At 42.1% G+C, this 14,467-nt stretch overlaps 1 protein-coding gene across 5 annotated transcripts in view; it reads right to left on the bottom strand.

The window, feature by feature from the left end:
• LOC147156152 (cadherin-18) overlaps positions 1-14,467 on the bottom strand; it is a 149,918-nt gene that overhangs the window by 98,824 nt on the left and 36,627 nt on the right. The window lies entirely within an intron of this gene.

Consider the following 14,467-nt stretch of genomic DNA (forward strand, 5'->3'; position numbering starts at 1 on the left):
TGTTATTTTTAAATAGAAAATGCCCCAAAATAATGATGCTTTTTATTTCATGTAATTTTTTTTCCATTTAATCATTTAATTAATGATGATTTTAAAATTAAAAGTGCAGAAAATTATGTATATATATATATATATATATATATAAAGTGCAGAAAATTATGTTTATATATATATATATATATATATATATATATATATATATATAAACATAATTTTCTGCACTTTTAATTTTAAAATCATCATTAATTAAATGATTAAATGGAAAAAAAAATACATGAAATAAAAAGCATCATTATTTTGGGGCATTTTCTATTTAAAAATAACATTACATATATATGCTCACATTTAACTTTTAATAGTTTTAAATGAATTACAAATATTGTAAAAATATGTAAATGTATTAGTATTAGCCCAGACTGCCATTCCGTTTTGTGGCCGCCCTGTCGTTGAGCAAGCCTCATTTTCCTACTTAAGCAAACTCTTGAGCCTCAACAGAGATGATGAATAGAATCCTCGGAAACGGCGCTGCCCCTTTTCCTCATCGCTGCGAAGCAGCAGCCATTTGCAATTGAAGTTCAACTTTTCCTGAAAGTCCGCAGATGCTTGGAGTGGCTCCGTCTGCGTCGCCTAGCAACAAGCAAAGCAGCGACCGGCGCTTTGCCGCCCCATAAGTGCCGGCGGCGGCTGAAAAAGTGGCACCCCGCGGGACGGCTGTTACCTGAGGCGCAGTTAGAGGTCGAGGGCGGATTTGGAAAAGGGGCATGAAAGTGAGATAGTTGGATGGATGGCACAGGTGACACGGTACCACTTGCTCTCGACTTAGACTTTTAGTTCAAAAAGAAATACAGATTTTACATAAATAAAGGTAAAAAAGCAACCCCTATTACTACACACGTGCACTTTTGTTACATTTAGTTCCATCTGGAACAACGTTCCTGTCTTTTTTATTTTGAATTTGCCTTTTTAACTTTGAGTCCTTGCTCCATTTTAGTAACCTTTCAGCTTGTTTTCGTATGAGTGACATCTTTAAATTGGTCTCACAATTTACACCAGTATCTGAAAATGCCACCAAAAGTTGTTTGTTTTGTCGCCAGTTGTTTTTTTTGAAAAATAATCACGATAGGCGGATTACTGTAAAAAGTGGGAGCAGCTCTTTACTCATCTCCACTTCTTCAAATCATAATTGTGTCATTTATATGCTTCACTGGAGTGCAGTAAGCGCCTCTTTCAGAAAACAAAACAAAAAATTGCATGAAATTAGTCTAAAAATTGATGAATGACGTCATTAGGTAGAAAACGAAAGTGCTTGTAAGTGATCAATAATCCTCTTCAGCCAATCAGGCCTAAAGTCTTTTTTTTGAGCTCATGACAACGTCCAACACGTGCGAAGTATGCGGGCCAATTTGAATGAATTTAAAAGTGGATGGACGCTGCGGCTGCTGCTGCTGTTGATGATGATGATGATGATGATGATGATGATGACGACCGTGGCGTGTTTGCGAAGTTGAGACAAACAGACTTTGTTGTACTCTTTGTTATCGAACGCCACTCGCTGCTTTGAGCGACGAGCAGCGGGACCCTTTGAATGTCATTACACGCACGCCTCGCTCCAAATCTAAATCAAGACCACAAATACTCACGCGCCAACTTGACTTACTACACAAAACTTTTCTTTTTGGAGCCATGAAAACATTTTTTTCCCCCAAATCGACAGTAAAGCCCAATATGCAATATACACTGTCACTCTCGTTTTTTGTGTGTGTGTCCAAAACATTTAAATGGTTTCTGGGTAATTTTGGGCCACTGAGTTTTTTGACATATCGATCGATATTTTTGACAATTCATTGATTGATTATAAATGTGCTTTGACGTTTTCTGTTTGTTTCCTGTTCATGTTCCAAATGTGTGCTTGACCTTCACATGACACGTGACTTGCATAGAGAAGACTCTCTGCAGCACGACAATCATGAAAGAAGACTATGGATGTGTGTTTTTAGCATACATATGGAATATCTAAAACATTTGAGCCAATTCTGAAAAAATAACATTTTTGCAAAAAACACTTTTGAAAATTTCTTGCCACCAAATTCAGAGATGTTATTCATGTGTGTACCTGAAAGAATCACTGGTTTCAGAACAACAAAAGTTCAATTATTAACTCATTCACTGGCAGCCATTTTCACTGAAGCAACCCCCTTTGCTCCCAACTGTTTTACTGGATTTTGACGCATTTTGCAAGACCCACAGAACATTGTGTTCTATTGCTCTAAAAATATGGAACCTGCCAAAAGAAAGATTACAGTCTCTTCATCGGGGAAAAGTTTCTATCTGTTTCCGTTTTGCAGCAATTAGCATTAGAACATAGCTAAGTTTCATCATTATTCACAAATCTGTTTAGAACTGTGGGTAAATGAGCTTTTTTCAACATGGCCCTAGTTGATCTCTTATACTGTGCTGCCACCTGCTGGCCGTTTTTGTAATAACTACCATTTCTTCAACCGTTCTCTGCAGTCGAGAGACTGCATCAATGCCTTCTGTATGCTCTAGCAACATTTTTATTAATTTTTTTAAAACATATAAATACGTCTTTGGGACACTTAAAACATTTAAAATAGAACATATACATTTTTGGGAGCAAATGAGTTAAAAGATGAAATACAATCAAATCTAGTTTGCAGCGATGTATACGCTTTTATGCCCAAATCAATACATTTCTTTTTCAAGCTTCAGGAACTGTTGTTTTTTTTAAACATTTAAGTACAATATGAATTTATCTTTTCTAGGAAACACGTTGCAATTGAATGATTTAAGTCTCGTTATTGTCCTATTGATTGCTTTTACCAGCTTCACATCTCCAATGTACGACGAAGAGGCTAATTGATAGACGAGGCCCAGAGACAGACAACACACAAATATATGATCTTAAAATGAATTGAATCACATACTAACATTTTAGAAATACAACACGTCTGGCTGTGTATTTTGACTTGCATTACCATTTTTTTCCCCCGCTCTTGTTAGCCCAGCCTCCCGTTTCCACAGTTTTATAAGCAGGCGCCAATCTATTCCCATTAACAGCGAGGCCGACGTCAACCGAAGAGCGTGCGCTCCGTAAATTGAAACTGCTTTATATTCAATTAATGCACACACTGTCCATTACTGGTGACAGGTTAAAAGGAGGTCAGGCCTTCATTCCGTGCAATATGTCCGATATGAGGAATAACGTTATTAGTCGCCTGGCGTCAACCACGAGTATCCGCATTGGTCCATCGATCGGCTTTCGGGGCGAGAGCAGAAGTGTGACGACATTTTATAACCGAGGTGGAAGCGGACGGCTGTGGTTGGCTCGGCACCTTTTTAACCAACGAGCCAGCTAGCATGGCGTTATATGTATTATTTAAAGATGAACGCAAACGATGGTTGTTTACTTTCAATAACCAGCAAGGTTTTCAACCAAGATTCATTTCTATGGTGGCTAAGAAGTAGAAACAAAATGACAAAACTGAAATTGTTCTTCCTTGAGATTTTTAGCTCCCAAAAAGGTGACATTGTGAAATTGTGGTGTTTAAATGATTTCATGTCAAGCACGTTTTAGCTGCATAGCTAACTCAATTTCCTTGATTGCTTGTACTGCTGCTAGCTTACTTTGTCATTTGGCACTTCAAGTTCAGATCAGAAATAGAAAAGTCATTTACACAAAACATTGAAACAGAAAAACAGTAAGTGACCACATATTATAAACATTCTTTGACAACACAAACCAATAAACAACATTTTCTTGAACGTAGCATCACATTCGAGCTGCAGAAATAGAAAAGGTGCCATTACGTGCCATCTGTTTTTCACTGGTTATGTTTTCTGTAATTATCCTATCAAGTCTGGCCCCAAATAAATACAAAAAAGGTCGAGAAACGTATTTCTGTCTCCAGGTTGATGTTCACCTCGCAGCCACAAACGACCTAACACATGACCTCCCATTATTGCTCCGTCTCGGGAGAGGGAGGGGCCGTTAGGGGGACGTCGGCTGGCGCTAACATGCCTCAGGCCTGACCAGTGCATTGGAAATATGGCTTCAACAGTGTGGCATTATGCATGCAGCATGGCGACACGTAGTGACTTTAACCCCCCGTCCCCTCTACCCCCCCCCCCCCACACGCCCCCCCGCCCAACCCCACACCCCCCATTCTACTCCCAATCGCATCTTATCAGCGTGTCAGCCCCTCCCTGGGCGCGACAGGCCGCTGGGAATGGAAAGGACTGACAGGAAACAAAAACAAGGTCAGCTGCCATTTAACAAACGCCGGCTAGGAAAACTCCGATGATGGGGACAAGCTGACCTTGTCTTATTATCGAATGAAACACACGCGCGCACGCCATTTCTCTGCTTGTTAAACAGTGGCGAGACCTGACCTACTACTTAGGCTGGATTTACTCTGCATGCTTTAAATGCAATCGGATGTCCTTACATCCAACTCACACGGAGGGATAATCACGAACAGCCAGGATCTCTTCAGGGACGCATCCGATAATTGGACCTTTGCCGACTGTTTTCTAAGCATATGGGCAAGGAAAAAAATCATTATTAATGCTACACATGGAACAATCGGTCTGAATGATCTTTGGAGTCATCCAATAATCAGGCCTTGCGATTGTAATGGGAAGGCGGGGAAATGCTCAAATTTGCTCAATTGTCTACCACTTTTGTTTCACCTTCTAATCACGGAGTCCGAGGCTCGACGCGAGGTCCGAGGTTGACCATGTCCAGTCCCATCCAAAAGCATTGCAACAGATTGAATTCTCAAGCCTACGAAACCAATGTATCTGTCAGTTTTACAGAAAAACGGGAGAAGCTTCATCAAGACATTGACCCAAAACACGCAGTCCTAAATTAGCCAGACCAATCACCAGACCGTAAACCAAGTAGGGTTCACCAATTCCAGTCCGGCCCAGAGTCCTGCAAGTTTGAGATGTTTCCGATACTAAAGATCAGGATCGTTATCAGGCATGCTGATGAGCTGATTATATGAATCGGGTTTGCTCGTGGGCAAGAACATCTCAAACCCGCAGCACTCCGGAATTGATGAATCCTGCAATAGAGTATTTCAAATGAAGACCGTCTGGTGAAGTCATTGGGTCCCAGGCTACATGCGGATATCGCAAGTAAGGGGTCTGCCACCAAATATGAAATAATATTCACTTCAAGTTTATGTCAATAATGTAAGTGTTGAAAAGTGACCTAAAAGGTGCGAATGTGAAATGTGTTGCTACTTGATACTGACTTGTGACTTTTCTATTCACTCCCATTTGAGAGATAAGCACGTTTGAAATTCATGAGCCAATCGCCGGGGGGGGTCTCCCCTTGAGGTCGTCCGCCGCGACCGAGGGTCTCTCGTTCCTTTTGTTGGACGCGGCCCAGCTGACACGCCGACGACATGATACCGTTTGACCCAAGCAATAAAACCCATTTTGGACTGCACCTTGGGGAGCTTGCAGCCAAATTACAAATGTGAATGAATTATCAGCCGGACAGGCGCGATAAACTGCGACGAGGATTCCCGTTCCCGTCCTCGCAATTGTCAACGTGGCAAAATTGTACGGCGGTATCAGCGAGCGGCAGCTTTGGGGCCCACGCAGCGGCCCGCAATCTCAAAGAAAAGACTCAACAATTAGGAGATAAATCGACTCCCAGCGGCGAGTGGCAAAAAAAAAACAAAAAAAAAAACGCAGATGCTGTCACCTCGCGTCTCGGCCACGCGGCCATCCCGCCGACATGTGTCTCATCTGCTCGCAACATTAGCCTTGACGAGAAGGCGGGAAAGGGGGAAAAAAAAGTTGGAATATAATGTAATTGAGCCTGGCGTGTCAGTCGCCTTGACGGCTGCATCCATCATTGTCAGCAGACATCAGCGGACGCCCAAGGTTCGGCCCGAGGATCCGCCGATCGCCGGCGTCCCGCTCGGTTGTCTGCGAGCGCCGCGGCAAAGGCGGAAGAGCGCTTGAGTGAAAGTGGCAGGGAAGCGGATGGCGCGGTAAACATGCCAAGCGGCACTCAAAATATAAATCCAAAGTTTTCTTTGTGTAGTCAATAAAAAGTCAGTATGCCATGAAAAATGCATTAGTGGTGGGCTCTAAAAAACGAAATGTGGGTGGAGCTAAAAGTTTGACTGAACTGGTCGGAACGGCCATTTTGTCGGCCATTCTTGGTGAACCCGGTCGTAGAGCCACAGAAGCACATCCAGCGTCTTCAGGGGCCCTAAAAAGTGGAGTCGACGTTGGTTTTTAAGTATTGATGTCAGGCGATTCTAATTACCCACAGCAGGGGGCGCAGTCCTTGGATAATTTGGGTTTGGGTCAGTCGATAGAGGAGGTCAAGAATCCGGCTAGAGTGTCCGTGGTTGAGGTTGGCTTTCAAGGTTAGGGGAAGGCGATAGAAAGCACTCGGATTTTGGCTCAGGGATCGACTCCACCGCCACCCACAGGACTGGAGTGGAACTAAGGATCATTCTTTTTTCTTTTTGTTCTACTTTGTCACGAAGCTAGAAAGCTCCCAACATCCGAATTTGTCATTTAGACAATCGCTCGTTTCCTGACATTCCAGTCCATCAAATATGAGTCAACCATAAGCCATACTTATTTTGACACGAGAGTCGATAACGGTTTATTTTTTTAAGGTTATGCTCGGCGATACGTGACTTTCATCTAATAAAGGCCGTCAAGGTGTGACTGAGCCTCAAGCTGTCTGCCGACCACTCACGGAAGAATGTTGGTTTTGTTTACTGCTGACATTTAAGGCGGCTGGTGTATAATGAGCGGTCGCTATATTGCATTTTATTAAGATGAATTTCCTGCCTGCTGCTGCTGACGGCGATGATGATGATGATGATGATGATGACCACACATATCATCAAAAAGCATCAGACAGACGGCTCGACAGTACACAGCAAACAATTATAGCAAATTGTCAACATGGCCTTAAGTTCTCTTAAGTTGTCACCCTTTCCGACATGCTAATGCTCGCCATTACTGACAGTAGCGTTATTTTGTATTTTTTATTCATGTGAATGTGTGCATTCATTAACATGTTAATGCAACAATAAGCAGCAAATCATAGGCACTCCGCCAGCTTTTAAAAACGGAACACCCACACAATATCCATTTCAATGAATATGCAACACATTTCTTGCTTATTATTTATTTTTTACAGTCAATTCACCACAAAATAACAACGAGACGCGAGCTGCAGCGTTGTACAACCGTCGTGAGTCATAGTGAGAGAGAGAGACGTCCAAAAACTCCGAATATGCTAACAGTCGATTAGCATGTCGCCGTCATGGGACGTCAGTTCTCGTACTAATTGTGCGTTTGTTGCGGTACGCTCGCCTGATTAGGAATCACTTTGTGGCCTCGGGGAGCCAAAGCGCTTCCGTCTGAATTTTTCTTTTCCTGCTGCTTTGAGTGCATGCTTGTCAAGAATTATTTGCTTATTTTGACATTTCATGACGAATCGAATGATATTTTCTAGAGATGTTCAAGAGATGCCACTAATTTATTTGTGAGTGATGCCAGTACGAGGACTCGAAAGTAGTCGCCGATACCGATAACACTTGTACTTATGATACATGAAATTTCCCCCCAAAAAACAACGAGAGGTCATTTTGAAAAAAGACCTATATATTACCAAAATAAACGTTTTCCTTAAAATTACTTGAAATTAATGGCAATTTTCTATCCTTCTAATTTGTAGTTCCTGATCGCAAAACGGCCACAAGAGAGAGATACTGACGCCGATACTGGCGAGTAGCGATAGTCGCCCATCCCTAATGTTTTCATTTCATTAATTCGTTTGTAGGATGAGTCTGTATTCTTCCATGTTGGTTAACTTTTTGGTGAAATTCCTCATGACATGTTTCGCATACTGGCCGCTTATCAAGAGTTAGCAAATAGAAAACAATTGTAGCATGTGTAAAACCAGTTTTCTTGCAAACTTGATCCAGATTGGAAACAGATTCAATCCCACCGGTTCGCTTTGAGCATCTTTTTATGACCAATTGATTTGCACGCATTTAAATGTATACCCTAGAATCTTAAAATGGAAAATGCGCATCTTATATAATATATATATATATATATTTTATTTGTGCAAGTAACCAATGTTTGTTATTGTTTTGAGCCTAACTAGCCTAGCCTACATGCTAACATGCTGAAGCTTAAGTGAGCAGGTGTACTTTTTTATGATTATTTTCGGGTTTCCCCTTCAAGCTGTTTGCCAGCGAGGCAGATTAAGGGCGGCGCCTTTTGAAAAATCCGTCACATCGCGGCCCGGGCAAGCGAATAAATCTCACGTTTGCCATCTGTCGTCCCCGCCGAGTGATGTCGAACCCTTGATTTAAAAAATTAAATTAAATAAAAGAAGGTTTTTTTTCTTTTTCTTTTTTTTTTTTTAGCAAAGCACAAAGTGCTAGCTGCTTTATTTTTGTTTTAATACTCGCTGGCAGCAACATGAGGGACGTAAACACGGCACATGCTTACGCTATGTTGCAGACTAACACATGAAGTGAGTTTGTATTTGCCGGCCATCCAAAATTTGGGTTGGTAGCGTGCGGTCGTCGGAAACGGAAGATATTGTTTGCCTTCCTATATTTAGCATGCTGCGTGTGTGACTATGCAAATGAGCGTTGGGACTGGATAAGAGCCTCTCATTGATCTTAAAAGGCGTACAAACGTGGATGTTTTCAGATGAGAGCAAAAGAATCACGCGCGTAGCGAGCTTCTATTATATAAACATGACGGCGAGGGACGCAAAGGAGCTCGTGTTCACATTTTTTCCCTTCCATATGTTTCAGGATCTGGAGGAGATTTCCTCTTCCTTGTTCTTCCTGCTTTCTTTGCTTACTTCCCGGCTGGAGAAGAAGAAGAAGACGACGAAAATCGCACTCCGCTCTGCGGAGACCATTTTTGGGGAAACGCCTAAAGCGACCGACATCTTCACGGATGCGCTGAAAGCGTTTTTTTGCGTGTGTTTTTTTGCCAACTGGCTTCCATTTTGTGTCACGAGACGTCTGAGCGTCTGCTCATCCTCAGAGACGTTTTGCCAACGTGACTACGGCATGTGTGTGAGTGTGTGTTTAGGTGATCGTTGTGTATTTAGTTGCCTTCTTTTGCCCGCAGGTAGAAGCAACGCGCTTCATTGCTGAGGAGCGAGCATTGATTAGAAAATGAATAAAAGGCGTCGAGAGCGGCGTCAGTTACAGACGGCGGACAAATACGCTTGATAGTCTACTCAAGCCAATTTGGAGCTATTAAAGTATGCAGACGCTCCTCTGGATCAATGTATTCATCAATAAGAGGCTGGACAAGACTTCCGAATCTATTTCGACACGTTAGCGTTTCAAATGAGGATTTGAAGCCAACATCTGGATTTCACTCTAAGGTTAGGGTTTCAAAAAAAGAGTATCAAATCTCACTATCGCGATTTTGCCTCACTGCTTCAAGCCCGCCTACAAATTTCCTACCAGGTTCTGATTGATTGATTGATTGATCGATCAGTAGATACAATGGCTATAAAAAGTGTACACATCCTTGTTAAAATGTCAGCTTTTTGTGATTAACTCATTGACTCGCAGCCATTTTCAGTGAAGCGACCCCCCTTTGCTTCTGGTCATGATTAAAAAGCGGAATAAGAAAAAAATAGCTCAGTTAGAATGCGAATTTGGACCATTTAGCGCTAAGTCAGTGACTGTATGCCAAAGGGGGCTTGTTGAAAGTCAAGCGAGCGGCCATAATGCTTCATTTGACCCCCTGGAGCCAAACTTTAATCTGCGCACTCGGCCGCTAATGTGTCCTGCATCCTGCCGCTAAAATGCCGCCGCTCGCCTCACTTTATTTATTTATTTGTTTGTCTTCATTGTATCCACCAGAGAGCTTTTATTAGCATCTCCATCTCCGCGCTGTGCACTCGCAGACGCTCTCCTTTGTCATTGTAATCTTTACCCCCGGCAACACTACTTAGTTTTTACCTCCACTCCCACAGCGTGTGTGTGTGTGGGTGTGTGTGTGTGGTTTTGATGTTACGCCCGACAAGATGAGCCAGGCCACTAAAGGAGATTTTCTCATTTCTAATAGCTAGCCGCTGGTCTCCTCGTACGTGCGCTCACTATGAGGATGATTAATTTGCAAATCATCATTTTTAATTTCACCGTCTGTTTGTGTGAAACAGACTCTGGAGGCTTCCAAGTGCTCCAATTTAATTGCCAGTCCGAACAACCGCTCGGGCCCCAAACGCACGCAACGTTGTCATCCTGGTTTTAATTGGTCGAGTCACGGTATCAAACGGAGGGTTTGAAGTCAGAGTTCTGGGTGCAGGGTTTTGAAATTCAGGACAGAGTTTCAAGATTTGAATTTCAAAAGTGTTAAGCATTCAAATAAAAGGTAAGAAATTCAATTTAGGGTTTCAAGCTTGGGCTAAAAGGACGAGTTTGGGTTTCAAGCGAAGGTTTAGTGAGTCAAATTAGGGTTTCAAGACCAGGTTAACGGTTTCAGTGCTGAGTTTAGATTTCAAGTTAGGGTTTGCGTTTCAAATTAGCATGGGTGTGCATCTCTCCACAAAAGATGATTCCATACGGTTTTCGATACGTGGCGTGCAAAACGATTCAAAGATAGAAAGTGGGATGATTCGATTCGATTCGGTGGGATTACGATTCAATTCAATATTGCACAATGACTTCTTACACAGATTTGAAAGAACTTGTCAGTACTGTTTCAATACGCATCTCGATACATTTCAAATTGGAACGATTTGATTCGGTTCCATTTCAAATCAAAAACGATTTTCTCATTCAAATTTGCTTTTGTTACACTCCTACAAATATTTGTTTCATGTTTGTGATTAGGACTTCAAGCCCAAGTTAGTGATTCCAATTTGCGATTTTCAACTCTAAGACCTTGATTTCACGTTGAAGGCAATCATTCAATCTAGTAAATTGTCCTCATTACATCGCCTTGGAATCAGGGCTTCATTTAATACGAAGGTGAAAACTCGACTTATTGTGTGTGCGTGTGTCGTATCTCGGCGTGATGTCGATGTCGACTGTAAATGTCCGCCAAAGCAGAGAAAACAAGTTTGCGCTGCTTGTCCATGACTTCTTGTCGTCGCTGCTTGGCACACAATTGGCTCACTTTCAAGTCAGCGCCTTGAATGGAAAACCCGGTGTGTGGTTTTGTTATATTTCGCAGCATAACCGCTGGCTAGTGTCAAAGCCACTTAGCACAAGAGAATAGAATCAGTAAAAAGTCTTTTAAAACACTGAAGTACTTGCTGTGTGCTGGTCCACCTTCAATTTTGGCCTGCAATTGTCGCTATTATAAAATCCGATAACTTGCACAGGCACTTCTTTTGTCATACAAAAAATAATAATTAACACTGGCTGAGGCGCATAAAAAGAACCTGAACTCATCGACTTCAAACTTCACTGAAGATATCTGATAAGGGACAGGTAGATATCTTGAATTGAGGTGAATTAAAGATATCTTGAACTGTAATTATGTTAGATTGAGTTAGCCTCAACGACTTCACGAAATTAATACGAGCCTCAAACCTCCCCCACAGTCTGGAATCCTGCTCATGATTGATAAAGCGGAAGAAATGTTTCAAAAGAAAGACCGGATGACTCCAACCCGCATCAGGACATCAACATTTCACCTTAACGAATATTCTAATCATCAACCGACAATGTTTTTCTTTTCATCTAAGAAAATTGGGGCACGGTTTGGCGAGCTGTCAGGCTCCTGTGTTCTATCTCCTTTTGTTGGTCATTGTTTTTATGTCTCTTGGACGGCTTGTCATTGTGAACTTTGTTGCTCTGTACTGACAATGTATGACAAAATTTTTTATTGCAGTCCATCCGCTCCTGGTACATGTTCTACCATTTGTCATAGAATACTTGTAATATCGATATTTTGCTCTTGCAATTGATCCCGGTGCAGGGAATAGCTGGTATGGATACCAAATTGTAGATTCAGCCACCAGGCCCCCCCCCCCCACGACGAGCCTGTCGGGGCTGTTCAGACGAGCCTGTGAATTGTGTTGACCATTTGCAACCGCTCGCGTCCTGGGCCCGGTTGTTCAATTCTCGGTTATTTTAACCACTGTTGCTCAAAACATGGTTCGTCACGCTGTTAGTTGACGGCACTGTTAAAGTTAACCGCGCCATCCCACAATTCTTCTGTTTGTTTACGTCAGCGAAAGGAATGGATGCTATCCAAACGACCAACTAAACAAACGTTGTGATTTTTTTTTTGTTCATTATAATTTGCTTTTTTCTACTGTGTGTATTGTCAGTGAATATTTTGTGTCATAATTTTGTATTTTTGCCCAAATTTTGGGAGCAAAGAATATTGCATGTTTTTGTTTAATTTTGTTTCTCATTTTGGTCTAACGAAATAGTATTTTTGACTGATTTGTATTTCTCTGTAATATTTTTGATAGAATTGCTTTTATTTGTCTTGCTTTTGTATTTACATACTTCGAATGTGAGTATTTTTTATCTAATACTTGTAATGATGAATAATATTTGTAATTACTGTTTTAAACGTAAATAATTAGCCGCTACTCACAGTGTTGTTGTCTGTTTGATTATTGACGTGAAAGCAAACAAGAAACATTCCAGGTAACCTCGCTTTGGAATCACCTCCCACCAAATGTTGGGACTCTCTTTTTCTTGCGCTCAACGGGCATCCTGAAGGCAGCATTAGCCACAAACACAGAGTTAACCACAATGTTAAAAAGTTAGCGACGGTTCCTAGGTTAAGTTAACTTTAACAGCCGGTTAACAGCCGGTTAGAGTTAACAGTGCCGTTAGGGTTAGCGGTCGGTTAAATCTACTTAAGCGGTGGTTAAGACCCGCTTGGTCTCGGTAAAACTCAATAGCAATCCTTTTCAAAAGCAGCCTGAATGAGCCAAACACGCCTCCCGATCAGAACAATCAAGAGCAGCCTGGTCAACACGCCCCCTTTACACCGAGCGTCTCGCATCTTCATCAAAGCAGTGGACAAATCAGTCAATTAACTGCGGGGAGTCAATTGCATGGAGACAATTAGATGTCCTCGTTTGCTCTAATGAAGACCACCCCTGCCACCCTCCATCTTGTCCAAATGACCTCCCTCGGCCTCGTATTTCATGATGAGCTTTTAAATAGCTGCCGTGCGTGATACATGGCGAGGCTCTTTTAATCAACGGAACGTCCATGATTCAAGCCAGCTTTCTTTTGTTTTGGGAATTCTCTGATCTATTGGCTTTCGCCCCGTGTGGACACGGTCCTGATTTAACGTCCTCAAGCCCACAAAATAAACACTGAATTGCTCATATCGCAGCCCCAGAAAGAAACAAAAACTCCACTTTGCTGGCGCTCACAGGTCCACAAAGACAGAAGGTATTTACCGCCGAGCATCTTTTCAAGCGGCAGATCTTGTTCTTGTTTTTTTCCTTTCATTTCCGAAGCAAGCCGCCAGCCAGATGGCAATCTGACGAATGCCTTCGTCGCGGCGGCGGCGGCGACTTCCCAAAAATAATAATACAAATAAATAGGCAGGCACATTTGAAAATAGTCAAATGATGCAATGTTGTTTGCGTGTCACGGCGCAGGAAACCATGACAACCCCCCCCCCCCCCCCCCCCTGTTTGCATTTGTGCTCGTCGCTTATTAGGATGGATGAGCAAAAACATTTTATGAATGCGCTCGTCTCGTTGTTAGGCAAATGAATCCACGGCATCACACGAGTGTCATTTGCCGCCGGCTCGCTCGGATCATAAAAATTAGACCAGCTATTAAAACTGAGTTTACCACAATAAAGTGCACTTTGATGGCAGGACTCCGTGTCAAAGAATGAATCCAGTTAAGAAGCTTTTCCTGATTCAAACAACGTATGTTTCCCTGTTTCAAATCATAGCAAGACTTGTAAGTATCATGACCTTAAACCGTAATTAATTAATAATTGGACAGCGACGTGATCGCTATGAAATGTTATTTTTATTCATTTTGAATTCCTCACAGCACTTTTAATGCCACTGGTTTTAAACACAGACGTATTGCATATCATTGAATTTACCTCCTGCATTCTTTGACGCTGCTGGTGTGTTATTTGAGATCTTGTGATAGACCAAAAAAAAAAAGGGTGTTTCATTAGCATTCGCCTGACTTGCTTCATTAGCGACTTTGCCGCAGGGACTTGCTTTACTTTTGATGACGAGCCACTGCAAGGTCAAAGTCACCACAATGAGATGTCGTCCACGTATTTACCGTCATTCTAACTTTTCTACGGGGTCAGCGTACGTTCGTAACAAGTTCGGGTATAGTCGCTGCCAGACAAAAAGGAACGATGCATACAAGTCAGTAATCTATGTTGAAGAGCGTTGTCTTGTTACGAGTCCTACGACTTGTCCTAAGCTAGCATGTGGACCTTCCACGTTCCA

The sequence above is a fragment of the Leptonotus elevatus genome, chromosome 21 (assembly GCF_054856555.1).
Source record: "Leptonotus elevatus isolate MCC_2025b chromosome 21, RoL_Lele_1.0, whole genome shotgun sequence".
NCBI classification, from domain to species: domain Eukaryota; kingdom Metazoa; phylum Chordata; class Actinopteri; order Syngnathiformes; family Syngnathidae; genus Leptonotus; species Leptonotus elevatus.